This window comes from Vulpes lagopus, chromosome 5 (assembly GCF_018345385.1).
Source record: "Vulpes lagopus strain Blue_001 chromosome 5, ASM1834538v1, whole genome shotgun sequence".
Lineage (NCBI taxonomy): Eukaryota > Metazoa > Chordata > Mammalia > Carnivora > Canidae > Vulpes > Vulpes lagopus.
The window spans coordinates 47,224,171-47,241,423 of record NC_054828.1 but is presented as its reverse complement, the minus strand read 5'-3'; the positions used below and the strand labels follow the sequence as shown (position 1 = coordinate 47,241,423).

The following is a 17,253-nucleotide window of genomic DNA, read 5'->3' as shown; positions in this document are numbered from 1 at the left end:
TCTAGAACCAACATTAGACAGATTGACAGAGGCCACCAGGCTGCCTCATTAATCAGTATAGTTGTGCTGACAGTATGAACTAGCATCAGCTAATATGTCAGCTAATAAAAGTCTTTTCAGACGGTATTTTTTGTTCAGATTTGTTTGAATGTTGATTGGATGTTTCCTAGAATAGATTTAATCATATTTTTGAGTGAAGATAAAACCACAGGACAAAAGGTTTTTTGGCTTACTTTGAGTAAGCATTTGTAAATACCATGCTTATGGAAATCAACAAGCGGACTATAGTTAGACCTAACATAACAAGACATTTGCTGATATTCTTTGAACCCTCTAAGTTATGCTGTTTAATGCCATAGCCACCAGTCACCTGTGGCTATTTAAAAATAAATTTAAACTAATTAAATAAAGTTAAAAATTCAGTTCCTCAGTTGCACTACCTACATTTTAAGTGCTCAGTAGCCACATGTTGTCATGTGGACAATATAGATACAGAACATTTCCATCTTAGAAAATTCTGTTAGACAGCACAGTTAGGACCTAGACAACATGAGCTACGTGTTGAATGGGTCTAGATTTAATAATTAGACATAATATTTAGGGACCATTGATCAGAAAATAATGGAAAAATGCCTTAGCTTTGTTTATAAGCTTAAGAGATACTAGTTGCCTTACTTGTTTGTGATTAAAAGAATCACTAGTCATATTCTACTCATACATGTAATTGAAGTTACATTAGGACTACTAATAATTACAACTGTTTTATGAAATTAATATTCCTATATGAATTTAAATTCTTGTTTATAATATGATTTATTTCAGGTCTAACTATTATTGTTTGAAGTTTGGGCCCATGGCTTTAACCATAAATATACATTGAATTTGTAGTTATTATGAACATAATTGAATATTGGAACATAGACTATCCTTTTTATTTTTATTTTTTTAGACTATCATTTTAATGGACTCTAATTTTTCCTCAGTTTTTGTTTAATCTAGGCTGCTTTTACTCATGAAAGGTAACTAACTAGTTACTTCCTCAAGTGGCAGAAATTATTTTTTTTCGAGGGACTATTTGCAAGGCTGAATTAATATTTTTAGAACCATAATACTTTCTAAATTTGACTTAGGATTCTATTCAAAAGGATGAGATTATTTAAAAATTCATAATTTGTTTTCATTAAAGTTTTAATCAAACATTAAACTTAAATACAAAATATCCTCCAGGAAGTTTTAAACTTAGTACAGCTCAGATTGTACTTCTCAATGCCATTACTCACCTTAAAAGCAGGCTTGAAATTATTTGACTGGAGGGCAAGCCTACTACCCGTAGTAAGAGGTCTGTCTTGTGGCCTCCACCCTTACCATCACACAGGGTAAGTTGGAACATGTCAGGCATCTTAAAATATGCAGTGAAGCATCCCAATAGGCAATCCTTTTTAAATACACATTATTACCTTTTGATTTTTAAGCAAGTTTGTATGTATCTGTATGTAGGGGGAATAAGGCAAAGGATGTCTTTCACTATTAATTCAATGGAGAAAAGAAATTTTCATGATAGAATATATATAAAATTACTTCTATAATTTATAGCAAACTGACAGTAGTGGCTTCTCTGGCTGTTGTACCAGCGTCACTTTTAATATTTCCAATGAAATTTATCTTTCTTTACAGCCTGTCATATTTGTGTGCTTCATTTGTATGATTGATAAATTATTCCTAAAATAGCCCTTTTACTACCAGCATATTCTTGATGTGATTATATATTTTAATAAGATAACTTGCCCTCCACCTGATCATCCTGATTAGTCCCCCACATGTTTTTATTTTTAAAAAATTTTATTTAAAATCAATTAGCCGGGCAACCCTGGTGGCTTAGCGGTTGAACACCGCTTGCAGCCTGGGGTGTGATCCTGGAGACCCGGGATCGAGTTCCACGTTGGGCTCCCTGAATGGAGCCTGCTTCTCCCTCTGCCTGTGTCTCTGCCTCTCTCTTTCTCTCTCTGTGTCTCTATGAATAAATAAAATCTTTAAAAAAAATAAAATAAAATCAATTAGCCAACATATGATACATCATTACATATAATACATCATTATATCATTACATTATCGTTTTAAATAATTCATCAGTTGCATATAACACCCAGTGATCATAATATCACAAGCCTTCCTAATGACCAACACCTAGTTACTCTGTTCCCCACACCCACCTCCCCTTCAGCAACCCTGTTTGTTTCCCAAAGTTAAAACTCTCTTATGGTTTGTCTCCCACTCAGATTTCTTCTCTCTCTCTCTCTCTCTCTCTCTCTCTCGGTGTCTTCCATGAATAAATAAATAAAATCTTAAAAAAACATAAGAAAAGCAGGAAAGATAGGGAGTTATGTGTGTGTGGGGGGGTGGGGGGACATGATGGGCCTGACCAGTAAAGACCTTACTGAAATATCACGTGATTAAGACATGAAGGAGTTAGCAATGGAAGATATCTTGAGGAGAGGGTTCCAAGTAGAAGGAATAGCAGATACAAAAGGCCTGAGATGGGAGTATACCTGACACGTTTGAAGAACAGGAAAGAGTCAATGTGACTAGAGTGGAATGAGCAAGAAGAGTAGCAGGAATTGAAATCAGAGAGGAAAGTAGACACTAGTTATATAGGACTTTCTCTTTCTAGGCCTTTGATAGGACTTGGCTTTTTTTTTTTTTTTTTTTTTAGGACTTGGCTTTTATTCTAAGTGAGGTGGAAAACCCTTAAAGGGTTGAGCAGAGGAGTAACTTGTTCTAGTTCACTTTTCAATTGGGTATTATGATAGGAACAAACTGAAGAGAACGAAGATGAGATCAGGGAGATGGGTTGGAGGGTTGTTGTTATGGTTCAGGTGAATAATGGTGGCCTTGACTGGATGGTAGTGATTGAGCAGTGCGAAGTGTCCAGATTTGGGGTATATTTTAAGTTTTGAGCCATCAGAATTTGCTGATGAATCAAATGTGGTAGACAAAAAATTTCTGTACAGCTATAAGAAAGGAATTGCCATTTACTGAAATGGAGAAGACTCAGAAGTGACTTTTTTTTTTTTTTTTAGAAGTGACATTTTTGGACATCAGTGTTTGAAAGGCCATTAGATATTCAAGTGGAGAAGTCAAATAGTTGAGAGAAAAGTCTGGACTGGAGAGATAAATTTGGGAGGCAGCCACACAGAGGATATTAAAGCCAAGAGATTGATGAAGATCACCAAGGGAGTGAGTGTAGATACAGAACTAGAGGAAGCTAAAGCGCTGAGTCCTGGAATCCTCCAGCATTTGGGGATTGGAGATAGAGAAAGGGAGAGATAGAGCAAGAAGACTAAAGAATAGCCAGAGCACACTGGAGGTAGTATTTATCCTGGAAACCAGGTTTCAAGAAGAAAGTGAAGTATTACTGTTAACATAAGAAGCCAGTAGCAAGATGCCTGAGATGGACCATTGGATGGAATCGCACGGAGATCATCAGTGACTTGGTAAAAGCAATTTCAGTAGATGGTGTGGACAGGAACCTGGTCAGAATATATTTAAGAGAAAGTGGGAGTAGAGAAATTAGGAATTAACAGCATAAGAAGGGGTTATGTTACAAAAGAAAATGGAGAAATAGGTCAGGAGCTTGAAGGAGAAGTGGAGTCAAAAGTTTTTACTTCTTTTTTAGATAGGAAAAATAACATCTATTTTTATTGGTATGCTAATGGGAATGATCCAATAGAGAGAGGAATAACTGATGCAGGGAAAAGGGAGAATTAATTACTGAGTAATGTTCACAGGAAGCCACTTAATAAGGGGGAGGGAATAGAAAGTAGGTGCCTGGTACCTGGTGATATCATGGGCCTGTCTTATCTGTCATGGACTGCCTAACTGCAGATTTCTGGTTCTGTGAAGAAAATCAAACCCATTCTAGTAAGTAATTCTTTCCTTTTTTTGTTTGTTTGTTTCTGTTACATGCACCTGAATGCAATCCTAAGTGACAAAACATGCTTAGAAATGTGGGCATAGAACCAGAAGGTGCTACCGTAAGAGTTAAAAATGGTCTCATTTGCAAGTGAGATGAGAACTGTGGCAGGATTAGACAGTGAACAGTTGTTTTAATTCTAGGTATTCTTCAATATTTTAACAATTTATACCTGTATTCCTTTAACTGAAATCTTTTTTAAACATGCCCAGAGTGCTTCTAAGAAGCAGATGTCAAGCTGCTGTACTAGGGAGTGCCTGGCTGGCTCCAGTCAATAGAGCGTGTGATTCTTGATCTTGGGGTCACGAGTTTAAGCCTCATGCTGGGCATGATCTCTTTATGGAGATCACTTAAAAAAATAAATAAAGGTTAAATAGAAGATGTACTAGGAATGCAGGAGATTATGGGGGAGATGTGAAAGATGAAGGGGAAGGGAGTAAAGTAGGTGGGAAGGGCCTTTTGACTGAGATGCTGGTCTGAACTCTGTGAAGGGAGAAGGAATGAAAGAAGATTGGGCCGAAGGGGCCTCAGGCTGCAGAATGGTGCTAGGAAAGTTTCAGCCAGGCTAAATGGGGAGTCCCGAGACAAAGTTGCTCATTAGAGGAGCCCCCCTGTTGAGCTAGCACACAACCATGCTCAGATATTGGCTGGTGGCCACCAGAGAAAGTGTAGCTTTTGTCAGTCACCTATGACACCGTTCCCAGCCTCCATTCCTCCTGAAGGAGCTCTGAGTGCTGCATGTCCGTGACCATTATACCCACAAAGATTTACATTAAAAATCAGAACATGTATCTCTATATTTGCACATATACAACATTGTGCCTGAGTAATCTTAATGTTCAGCCAGCCAATTTAATATCATGCCTTAATAAGTACTCTTTTTTTAGGCAAAAATTTAATTCTTTTCCAGGAAAAACAGAAAATTTACATTGTATCTTGATTACCTCAATCCAAAGTTTGATGATCTATGACAATTCACTGATATAGTAAATATTTATTCTTAAAAATACAGTAAGATGTGAACCCAGTTTTGGAACATGGTTATGACACAGAAAATTTTCAATCTTATAATAATGCATCTTTGTATCATCAATTAACATTTCCTTCCTGTTCTTTTCATAAGTGGTTCTTTCTTCTTTTATTAATTGTTTTCATTTTAAAGCATTTCTTTAAAGAAACTTGTAATTTCCCTGCCTCCGCCCTTGGCATTCATGTCTAATAATGTTTTGGAAGCCTCAAGGTATTTTGCTCCAATGGGACCTAGTTCAGGACTATGAATTTCCCTCATATATTCAGTTGTAGTTAATAGTAAATATATATAAAGCTAAATGAGTTCAAAATCTGAATAATCTGTCTCGTTGATTTTCATATTTAACAAAATAGAAATGTAGAAATACCAAACATTTATCAACTTTTTAAAGGGAAAGTAGTTTTACTACCGTAACTAGCAAATGAGAAGACATTTAATGCATTACATTTATACTTATACTGAGATTTTATACAAATGCCTAAAATGTTTCAAATTTAGAACTTTATATTGGATGCACAAATCGGAATATACCAATTAATTTAAAAGTTCATTTATAAATCAGGCATCTAAGGTTGGATTTGAGAACCTAACAACTGTATATTCATATTAGGTAGATATACTACTTAAATGATTATGAAATGAAAAGTAGTTATATATATGCTGCTTATAAAATGGTGTTATATATAAAATATTCACAGTAGCTCTTCACAGTGAAATACCTGTCATTTGGTTGTCTCCTTGGTCTAAGTAGAAGCCTAGGTTGAATTGTGAGATCGCAGTTGCCACCGCATGCTAAATAAGTAAAACTCCTTATATCTGCATGCATCCTTCTGCCATAACAGACCCTACTCCTGCCTGAGGGCCAGTCTCTCTGCTTCTATGACTTTGACCTAGATCTACAGCTCTCAAATTCTGCAGTTAGGCATCCTGGGGACTGCATTGAATTCACAGGAGTCCTGCAGGATATTTAAGAATTTCAAGAAAAACACAAGACTTCTGTCAGATACTACACAAACGAGTAGCTGTAGGTAATACAGGGTTTCAACATGAGCTTACACTATATTTCTTTTAAGGATGTCATAGCTCTATGAAGCTGGCTTTTCAGGATTTGCTGTGATAAAAAGTAGATACATAGAACAGGAGCAAGTAGGAGGGTGTCCAATCTGATTTCAAGGTTTGAGAAGTTGTATAGGGCCCAACTTCCATTAGTTCACACATCCTATTGGTAAGTAATTGTGATTATTTGGAATTAATTTTTTTCAATGTCTGTTATTATGTTTTCAAATGGCTACTAAGTTGTTGGGACATTCATACTTAGTAAGCTGTTGGAATCTATTTATTCAATGGAACTGCAGTTACATTTGGCCTAGGTACACCATAAGATTCCTGAGACTTGTAGGGTGCCGTGAACTGAGAAAGTTTGGGAGCCCTTGGCCTAGACTTTGGATCCCACGTCCTCTGGCCTTCTCAGCATCCCACATGATTGTCATTTCTTTTATGTGTAGCATAATAGTGGAAAGCACAAACTGCTTTATTCTTCCTGGTATCAAATACTGGCTTTACTAACTGTGTGACCTTGGGAAGCTACTTCACCTCTCTGTGCAAGAGGTTATTTAACTATAAAGTGAAGATAAAAACTTATGCTTATTATAAGAAGTAAGTAAGTTAACATATATAGAGAGTGTTTGGTTTCTGGCACAGACCTATGTTTTAAACTTACTGTCAACTGGATATTTCGAATCAACTTCATTTCTTTTAATTAAAAAATATTTTTATTGTGTTAAAACATAACATAAAATTTGCCATCTTAACCATTTTTAAGTATATAGTTCATTAATATTAAATATATTCATACTATTGTGAAACAAATCTTCAAAACTTTTTCACCCTGTGAAACAAACTGTAATATCCCTTAAACAATAAATCCCCTTTACCCCTCCTCTCAGCCTCTGGCAACCACCATTCTACTCTGCCTCTGTGAGTTTGATGATTTTAGATACCTCATATAAGTAGAATCATGCAGTATTTGTCTTTCTGTGACTGGCTTTTTTTTTTTTTAATTTTTATTTATTTATGATAGTCACAGAGAGAGAGAGAGGCAGAGACACAGGCAGAGGGAGAAGCAGGCTCCATGCACCGGGAGCCCGACGTGGGATTCGATCCTGGGTCTCCAGGATCGCGCCCTGGGCCAAAGGCAGGCGCCAAACCGCTGCGCCACCCAGGGATCCCATGTGACTGGCTTTTTTTACTCAGCATAGTATCCTCATGGTTCCTCTATGTTGTGGCATGTGACAGGAATTCCTTCCTTTTTAAGACCACATTTTGTTTATCTATTTGTCCATTGATGGACATTTGGGTAGCTTCCTTCTCCTGAATACTGTGAATAATGCTGCTATGAACATGGGGTAAAAATATCTCTTTGAAGATCTTGCTTTCACTCCTTTTGGATATGTGACCACAAGTTGGATTGTTGAATCAGATGATTGTTCTATTTTTAGTTTTTTGTGGAAACCCCATACTGTCTTCCATAGTAATTGTACCATTTTACAATCCTAGCTATGGTATACAGGGTTTCAATTTCTCTACATCCTCACCAGCACTTGTTTTTTTTGTTTTTTGTTTTTTTTTGATAGTGCCTATCCTAATGGGTCCGAGGTGATATCTCATTGTGGTTTTGATTTGCATTTCTCTAATGATGAATGATGTTGAACATCATTTCCTTTGCTTTGTTGGCCATTTCTTTGGAGAAATGCCTATTCAAGTGTTTTGCTTTTTTTTTTTTTAAGGGTTATCTGATTTTTTGTTATTGATTTATAGGACTTTAAAAAAATTTCTTCTGGATGTTAACCCCTTATCAGATGTATGATTTGCAAATATTTTCTCCCATTATGTGGATTGCCTTTTTACTCTTTTGATTATGTTGTTTGATACACTAAAATCTTAAAGTTTGATGTAGTTCCATTTGCCTATTTTTGCTTTTGTTGTCTTTGCTTTTGGTATTATATTCAAGAAATCATTGTCAAATCCAACGTCATGAAGCTGTTTCCCTGTGGTTTCTTCTAGGAATTTTATACTTTTGTGTCTAAGTGTAGATCTTTAATCCATTTTGGTATTTTTGTTTATAGTGTAAGAGTCCACCTTTGTTCTTTTTGCATGTGGATATCCAGTTATTCCCACACCATTTGTTGAAATGACTATCCCTTCCCCTTGAATGGTCTTAGGTGTCTTGTTGAAGATCACTTTGACCATGTTTGTGAGGGTTTCTGTGCTCTCAGTTTTGTTCCATGGTCTATAGGTCTGTCTCTATGGCAGAATCACACTATTTAGATTACTGTGGCTTTATAATATGTTTTGAAATCAGGTAATGCGAGTCCTCTAACTTTATTCTTTTTAAAAATTGTTTTGGCTATTTGGGATCCCTGAGATTTCCAATTAGCTTTTAAATAAGTGCAACTCTTCTCTTTTTAAACAAATAACCACAAGTCTTAATCATCACTAGCACTACCAGGTCTTATCCCTTTCCTTCAAAAGCAAATTTCTCAAAGAATTGTCTCTATTTGTCATCTCCTTTTCCTTATTGCTCATTCAGCATTCAGCCAGCTCCACTTGTGCTTTTGTCCTGATTATTATGATGAAAAAGTTGCCACAAGTTTGCAAAAAACTAAATGCAATAGCCTTTTTTTTTTAAGAGCATCATCTTAAATATAAAGGTGGATTTAACACTATTGACTACTCCCTTGTTTTTTGTTTTGTTTTAGAGAGAGAGGGGAAGAGGGAGAGGAAGAGAGAATCTTAAACCCCTGATGTGAGACCCCTTAGTCTCACAACCCTGAGATCATGACCCTGAAATCATTACCTGAGCCAAAAAATCACAAGTTGGTTGGTTAACTGACTGAGCCATCCATGTGTCCCACCACTCCCTTGTTCTTAAAGTGCTTTTTTCTGTTAATTCTCCTTACACTTTGTTTTTCCAATTTTCTTTCTACCTTTCTGGCATTCTTGGTCTTCTTTTCAGGCCTATATTCCTTTCCTGTGTCTTTGAGTGTTGGAGTTCCTTCATGCGCAATTCTAAGCCTTCTCCTCTTTCCTCTGAACTACTGAATTATCAGATTTATATCTATAGCTTTAGTGGCTGATTTATAGAGCTCAGACCTTTCCCCTTTGCTCCAAATCCATAAATCTAGCTGCCTATTTGGTGTCTCCCCTTGGGTACCTCAAAGATATTTCAAACACAGTGTGTGTGTGTGTGTGTGTGTGTGTGTATTAATTTTTTAATTTTTTAAAAGTAAACTTAATCCCCCACATGGGGCTTCAACTCACAACACTGAGATCAAGAGTTCACATGCTCTACCAACTGAGCAAGCCAGGCACTCCTTTTTTAATTTAATTTTATTTAATTAAAATTAAATTAGAGAGAAAGAGAGGCAGAGACACAGCAGAGGGAGAAGCAGGCTCCATGCAGGGAGCCTGATGTGGACTTGAGGATCACACCCTGGGCCGAAGGCATGCGTTAAACTCTTAAACCGCTGAACCACCCAGGGATTCCCCCCAGCCAGGCACTCGTAAACATAGTATCTTTAAAATGGAGCTCAGAGCACTTTACCTATTCCTCTTTTGCCATTCCAGTCTCAGTGAATGGCTCTGCCTTCCATCCACTTATAGAAACCAGAAATGTGGAAGTCACCTGTTTATCTTAGAGATTATCTTCTTCTTTACCTAACTCCCTCCACCACACACACATCTAACTAAACTCTTATTCCTACTGATTTTATCTCCTAAATCTCTCTCACATCTGCTGGAGGCCTTCCATCCCTTTGCTCATAACTTTTAGTCAAAGCCACCTCACTTCATCTCTCTTCTAGGCTAAACACTTCCTAATGTTTGTTCCTCATCAGTTTATCTTCCACACTGTCGCCAAAATGATTTTTTAGAGGCGAACTGGTCACTCTTCTGCTTAAAACCCTCCTATAACTCTGGAGAATAGATAGGAAACTGAAAACTGATTAACCAGGGCAGGGGTAAGGGAGCATGGGTGGGAGGGATACAGGAAATGGAACAAGACTTTTTTTTTTTTTTTAAGATTTATTCGTAGAGTGCCTGGGTGGCTTAGTCTGTTGGGCATCTGCCTTCAGCTAATAATCCTGGAGTCCTGGGATTGAGCCCCACGTTGGGCTCCCTGCTCAGCAGGGAGTCTGCTACTACCTCTGTCCCTCACCCCGCTTGTGTTCTCTGTCTCACTCATACTCTATCTCTCAAATAAATAAAAAATATTTTTTTTAAGATTTATTTATTTGACAGAGAGAATGGGGAGGGGGCACAGAGGAAGGAGAGAGAGAATCTCAAGCAGACTCCTCACTGAGCACAGAATGTGACATGGGGCTCAATCTCATAACACTGAGATCATGACCTGAGCTGAAATCAAAAGTTAGGCTCTTAACCAACTGAACCACCAACAGTGCCCTAGAAACAAGACTTTTAATTGTTACCTCCGTATAATTTGTTGTTTTCTTTTAGAAGTACATGAATAGGGGATCCCTGGGTGGCTCAGCGGTTTGGCGCCTGCCTTTGGCTTAAGCCGTGATCCTGATAATCAGGGATCGAGTTCCTACACTGGGCTCCCTGCATGGAGCCTGCTTCTCCCTCTGCCTCTCTCTCTCTGTCTTTCATGAATAAATAAAATCTTAAAAAAAAAAAAAAGAAGTACATGAATGTATTATCCATTCTAAAAATTAAATCAGTAAATTGAATTTTATTTCTTTTCAAAGATTTTGTTTATTTGAGAGAGAGAGAGAATGCATGAGGGAGAGAACATGTAGGAGGAGCAGCAGAGGGAGAAGGAGAAGCAGGCTCCCTGTGAACAAGGAACTCCACGTGGGGCTCTATCCCAGGAGATCAGAACCTGAGCTGAAAGCAGACGCCCAATTGACTGAGCCACCCAAGCGCCCCCAGTAAATTGAGTGTTAAAAATTGTAGCATCATACTACTCTTAAAGGCTAGATTGAACTTCTCCCAATCTACTTACCTTTTTAACTTTATCCCCTACTATACTCTCTTTTAAAAATTGGGACACCTGGGTGGCTCAGTCGGTTAAGTGTGCTGGACTCTTGATTTTGGCTCAGGTCATGATCTCAGGGTGGTGAGATTGAACTCCAGGTTGGGCTCCATGCTGGGCGTGGAGTCTGCTTAAGATTCTCTCTTTCTCTGACTGCATGTTAAGGGTGTGTGTGTGTATGTGTGTGTTTAAATTAACTCAGGAAGTGCTCTTGTCAGTCTTTAAGAAGTGATGTTTATGCAAAATTTCCAAGCTTACTTTTCTGGAACATCTTCAAAGATTAATATTTCACAGACTCTGCCTTGGGAAATACCCTTTTAGATTTGAACTATATTAGCATTTTATTACAGAGAAGAAGCAGAATGTTTCAGGGGCAACTGCTATTCCTAGTCAAAGAGAATAGACAAAATGTTTTATTAAGATGGTAGATTTTAGATAAATTAAAGAAAATCAGGAGAATACTGGTGAGTTTGAGATCTGTTGGGTGAAGGTGAGCAATTAAAAATGGTAAATTCAAACTAAGGGAAATGAAAAAAGATGCAGTGATGATCTTTATTCCCAGTTTTAATATTTTAAAATAAAAAATAATTAGGGGCACCTGTCTGGCTCATTTGGCAGAACATGTGACTCTTGATCTCAGGGTTGTGAGTTCAAGCCTCATGCTGAGTGTGGAGCCTATTTAAAATAAACAAATAAAGAATAAAAAATTTAAAATAATTAAAAAGACTCCTTATCACTGTAAACTGGCAGACAATAAAAACAGGTATATAGTAAAAAGTAAAAGTACCCCCCAACCCCAAGTTCATTCCCCTCTCCATGATAACCACTTTCAGCAGTTTGGTTTATGTCCTTCCTCCATGCATTTTCAAACATTCTTCTGTGTTTATGTATGCATATACATTTGTTTTTAAAGTAAGTGGAGGGACTCCTGGGTGGTTCAGTGGATTAGCGCCTGCCTCTGGCCCAGGGCGTGATCCTGGAGTCCCGGGGTTAAGTCCCACATCGGGCTCCCTGCATGGAGCCTGCTTCTCCGAACTCTGCCTGTGTTGTATCTCTGTCCCTTTCTCTCTGTGTCTTTCATAAATAAATAAATAAAATCTTAAAAAAAAAAGTAAGTAGAATTACTCTGTACATATTGTTCTGTAACTTGCTTCACTTAACAGTGTATAACATACCTTTCAATATCTATATCTACTTCCTTTTTTTTAGTAGGTGCATAATAATCCATAATTTGGATTTACCATGTTTTGAGTAATACTCTTTTTAATAAGGAAGTTGGACATGGATGAACAATCTAATAATATTAAGGCAGTATAAGAAAAAAAGAGAATGTTGGTTTTTTTTTTTAAGTAAGTGAAATTGCAGAGGAGAGGGACTCCAGTTTTCTCTTTGATCCTTTTAGTAAGGAGCCACTATTGTAGTTCATTTTCAGTATGATTTAAATTCTGACTTCCTAGAAATGCATTTTGTGGCATAAAGGCATCTCTGTAAGACCATAAAATAAGAGATGTATTTGTGACTAGATATTTTAAGAGCTGCTTCTTTGTTTTTAAACAGCTTTATAGAAAAACACTGAAGACATATAAGAAGTTAAAAAAACCATCCATAATCCCAATTTTTGAAAACTCTATGAGGCTAAAAGTAAAAATTCATGCCTCTTGCTCCTAATTTCACCTCTTTGAGATACCTGGCATCAGTGGTTTTGGGCATATTTTTTCTGACATTTTCTTGTATTTATACAGATAATTTCTACATGCATATGTATATAATACACATATCACACTACTTTTTTTCCTTGAAAAAATGGGATGATGCAGGCCTGCAACTTTTGGAAGTTCTGCACCTCCCCCTCCAACTTCAACAATGTATCGTAGACTTGGGCAGAAAACTTCTGATTAAACTTATCTTTTATGTTATCTCCATTTGTTTCCTTCTACTAACAACATTCAAAAAACCAAACTCAGAAGCAGCTGATTTATTAACTAGCATGGCAGTTTATTAATTTATAGTGTCAGATATATCTGGCATCATAGATTTTGTTCATTTGCTTGGGGGCATTCCCACCTGATAGCTGAATTACTCAAGAGACTATAGATAAGAATGTTGATTGGTGAGCTGAAAATTAGAACAAAAGCAAGGAGGTGTTCTTACAGGATATTTCTATCAAGCTACAGTAGCTCTCTGACTTGCCCTGGAGCTCTTTCTGTCTTGACAACTGGCATTAGTCATCACTTATTGCCCTGAACATCTAGAAACATACAGAACAGACTTCCTCCAGGCTCTCCTGATCTGAACTGTGCACTGCTCACCATTCCATTTAAGATACCTGACCAGGTCCTCAGTCATTACCCTTTCTTTATGTATTGAAAATGTTGATTAGAATTTGATGATCCCCCAAATCTGCCTGATGAAGATAGGAAAAACACGTTCACCTCCACAGCAGCTCATTTAGGAACCTTCTTCTCAGGTGAGCCTCTGTGGAAGTGACTCATATATGGAGCCTTATGATCCTCAGTGTCTCCAGACATTGCCAGATGTCCCCTGGTGGCCAAAATCAGCCTCAGTTGAGAACCCCTGGTTTAGAGGGAGAGTGGTTTAGAGTGAAGAAAGAGCCACAGAGAGGAAAACTGGATGGGATATAACATGGAGGTAAATGGAGAAATTAGAGTTAAGGATGTTAGTTTTCAGTGGTATGAGAAAGAACATCAGATCTGTCCTATGTCTTGGTGTACTTTCCCACTAATTATGAGACTTTAAAAAATAATAATTATGAGACCTTTGGTTAGTTGCTTTACCCTCCTGATTGTTAGTAAGTATGAAGCTTAACCTTGTTACTATTATTTTTTTAACTTTTATACTTATTAGGTACCAGAGTTGTACTAGCATTTTACAGACATTATAATGTGTATAAAAGTCCTCTGTAAATTATAAAATTTTGTACAAAAGTGCTGTGCTATCTGATATGATTTCCTGTTCACTTTTCACCACTGTTTTTATCTCTTTTGATCTTTAAAACTACTGACAAATAGGGGAATCCCTGGGTAGCTCAGCGGTTTGACACCTGCCTTCAGCCCAGGGCATGATCCTGGAGTCCTGGGATCGAGTCCCACATTGGGCTCCCTGCATGGAGCCTGCTTCTCCCTCTGCCTGTGTGTCTGCCTCTCTCTCTCTGTGTCTCTCATGAATAAATAAATAAAATCTTTAAAAAATAAAACTACTGACAGATTTATTTTTGACTTGTTTTGTGTGTGTGAATTTCACCATGATTATAAATATTTTCTAGGAATCATCACTTTATGTAATATACATAAACATAAAAGAGGTGGCTTGAAAATTACATTAGGGATTAAAAAGTAGCATTACTCATAGTAAGTGAGAAAATGAGATTTCTTATATTGAAATAGACCTAGCAGGGCAAATTTCTAGGCATGTATCTATTCCATATATTGAGTAACACCATACAAATCTTTGGGAAACCCCACTGTTAACACTTCTCCATCCAGAAAAATGCCTATTTATTTCTTGTCCTTTTGTTTCTTGTCCTTAAGTCAGTTCCCTCTGGCGAGTCAATTAAATTTTTTTCGTCCTTGTCTTAACTGCATTCACTTTTGTTTCTCTACTTTAATGGATTAGTCAGGCATGATTTCCTTCTATACTCAAATGTTTGCTGAAAGAAGGAATAAATTACAGAAGACATGTTATCTTTCTTTTAGCAGGTTATCTGCTAAAATGATCAGTGACACTACTCTTCGTTAAAGATTTCCACAATGTAAAATTGTTTGACTATCTATAGCTCTCAGTTTCTCCAGAATTAATCCCATGGATTGGATTGGGGACAGAATTGAGTGAGGTGTTGTGTACCATTGTGATGTAAATTCACTGGACCTCCATGAGAGTGGCTCTATAATACCTTAAATATTTGCTTCAGCCCTGGAATTCACTCCAGTGGCCCTAATACTTTATTGCCTCTCTAAATTGTAGTGTTTAGGTCCTGCTGTCTCCCACCTATCTGCTAATGATTTTGGAGATCAGTCTTTGCTGCCTGTTCATAACTTAATTTTCAGATCATGGATTGAGCCTGTTACTCATTGTTGATTTTTAGTACTGACCTTGTATACCTTTACTTTTCATTTTTTTCCTCAGATGTGATAATAATCACATGGATTTGGGGAGAGTTTTCTTAACCAATGAGAATATTGAATTCAGTGGGATTGTTTTTGATCACGATTATAAAACACCTCATTCACAATTATTGCACCAGTTCTTCTTGAATACTTGAGACCAAGTGTGAGACCCACTCTTCTCTGTGGGTATTAAACTCTCTCTTCTAGGAAGCAACTATTAATCATAACCAAACCTCCATGTCTCTGAAACGAGGTCTTCTCCTGTATTCTTTATATACTCTACTAACATGTGTCTTCCTTATTCACTATTGTATCCCCTTCTATATAGTTGCATTATATGGGAGGCACTCACGTCTTTTGACCTAGTGAATGAAATGAAACTCAGGTTCTTGTGGTTGTTTATGTTTTGTTTGGATTAATAGTATCTGATATAATTTTCTTTTTCTTTTCCCAGTGCCATTTCACCTCCAATTAAATACTGAATCTAATGTTAGGAGAAATCACTAGAAGAGCCATCTGAAGATTGTGGGAATCATTTGCCACTTTTTAAAGAGAAAGCCTCTTTGGTATGAGCTTACTGGAGAAAATGAGAAGGAGAGATGATAAAGGCAATGGAAAAAAACATGTACAAAGCAGAAATAATAAGAAAGATACTTCCTGTCTACGAGGCCATCTGAGAAAAGAAGTTTTCTTTCTTATTTTGCCCTAGTCATGTTCTGCACAAAGAACAACGTTAAAATTGGAACAATTTTGGGAAATCTCATGGGCCTTCCATTGATTGTTCCTGTGGATCTATTCTCAAGCTCAGATCTGCTCTGTAGTGGCTTTCCTTTACTTCTCTCGTCTTTTTCATTTTCTGACCTGTCAGAATTCTCCAATTCCTTGCAGTAAATAGGACAATATCTTTTTTTTTTTTTAAAGATTTTAATTATTTATTCATGAGAGACACAGAAAGAGGCAGAAACACAAGCAGAGGGAGAAGCAGGCTCCATGCAGGAAGCCCAATGCAGGACTTGATCCTGGGACCCCTGGATCATGCCCTGAGCCAAAGGCAGACGCCCAACCACTGAGCCACCTGGACGTCCCAAGATAGGACAATATCTTAGTGTCCCTTTTCCTTATTGTTCTGCCGAATCTTATGTAGGCCATTTTTATTTTAGAGAGTTTAAAAGCAAACCTTTTGGGGAAACAGGTGGAAACACTTTCCTGTCTGAACCTGAATATTCTTTTCCTGAACTTCAGACAATTTTTTCCTGATTCTGGTTATCTCCATTACTATATCCAAGACTATCTTTGGCACCAGTACTTGGAAACTTTATGCTTTCCCACAGGTTGCTTTATAAAAATGTTAATTAGCTTATTAATTTATGTATATCTTCTTATTTCAAAATCTAGTGTCAGAGATACCTCTAGGCCACAAGACATTTAGAGATCTATAATGATGCACATAGCTTGATCCTAATGAGTACCCAGACTAACTCAATAAGAGTGCTAACGTGACCTTTTAACACCTCTACAGATTGGAATGCTTCAAACCTCAGACCATGGGCCTCTTTCTCTTTCAACTTTTATTGATTGATTGAGTGAAAAATTTTTTTTCCTCATGGCTCTAGAGAGTAGAATTCCAAGATCAGTGTGCTGTCAGGGTTGCATTCTGTTAAGGCCCCTCACCCTGGCTTATAGACAGCAGTCTTCTTACTATATCATTATATGGCCTTTCCTCTGTTTGTGGACATGGAGGGGGAGAGAGAGGGAGAAAGAGCGAACTTTCTGTTTTCTCTTCCTCCTCTTACAAGGATATGAGTCAGAGTGGATTGTGGCCCCAACCATATGACCTCTCTAACTCATTTTTTAAGGACAGCTTATCCAGTTCCATGACTTTAAACACTACCTTTATATTCTTGATGACTCCTAAATATATATCTCCAGCCCTTACATCACCCTAAGCTTCAGACTCATTTCTAATTGTTTACTCAATATCTCTACTCATATGTCCATAGACACGATAAACTAACATGTTCAAGACCAAACTTTTGATTCCCCCTAAATATGTATTTCTTTGAGTCTTGCCTATCTC

General features: G+C 37.3%; 1 protein-coding gene across 1 annotated transcript in view; it reads left to right on the top strand.

Annotated features, from left to right (window-relative positions):
- Positions 1-17,253, top strand: part of LOC121490978 (WD repeat containing planar cell polarity effector) — a 443,477-nt gene that overhangs the window by 123,799 nt on the left and 302,425 nt on the right. The gene's annotated exons all lie outside the window — the stretch shown is intronic.